The sequence below is a fragment of the Etheostoma spectabile genome, chromosome 14, assembly GCF_008692095.1.
Source record: "Etheostoma spectabile isolate EspeVRDwgs_2016 chromosome 14, UIUC_Espe_1.0, whole genome shotgun sequence".
NCBI classification, from domain to species: Eukaryota; Metazoa; Chordata; class Actinopteri; order Perciformes; family Percidae; genus Etheostoma; species Etheostoma spectabile.
The window spans coordinates 23,533,288-23,533,573 of record NC_045746.1 but is presented as its reverse complement, the minus strand read 5'-3'; the positions used below and the strand labels follow the sequence as shown (position 1 = coordinate 23,533,573).

Below are 286 nucleotides of genomic sequence, written 5' to 3'. Positions count from 1 at the left end.
ATTGGATTCAGGTCTGGACTTTGACTTGGCCATTCTCACTCCTGGATAGGTTTTATTTGTGAACCATTCCATTGTAGATTTTGCTTTATGTTTTGGATTATTGTCTTGTTGGAAGACAAATCTCCATCCCAGTCTCAGGTCTTTTGCAGATGACTCCATCAGGTTTTCTTCCAGAATGGTCCTGTATTTGGCTCCATCCATCTTCCCATAAATTTTAACCATTTTCTCTGTCCCTGCTGAAGAAAAGCAGGCCCAAGCCATGATGCTGCCACCACCATGTTTGACA

General features: G+C 42.3%; 1 protein-coding gene across 2 annotated transcripts in view; it reads left to right on the top strand.

The window, feature by feature from the left end:
* c14h6orf136 (chromosome 14 C6orf136 homolog) overlaps positions 1-286 on the top strand; it is a 23,944-nt gene that overhangs the window by 7,826 nt on the left and 15,832 nt on the right. The gene's annotated exons all lie outside the window — the stretch shown is intronic.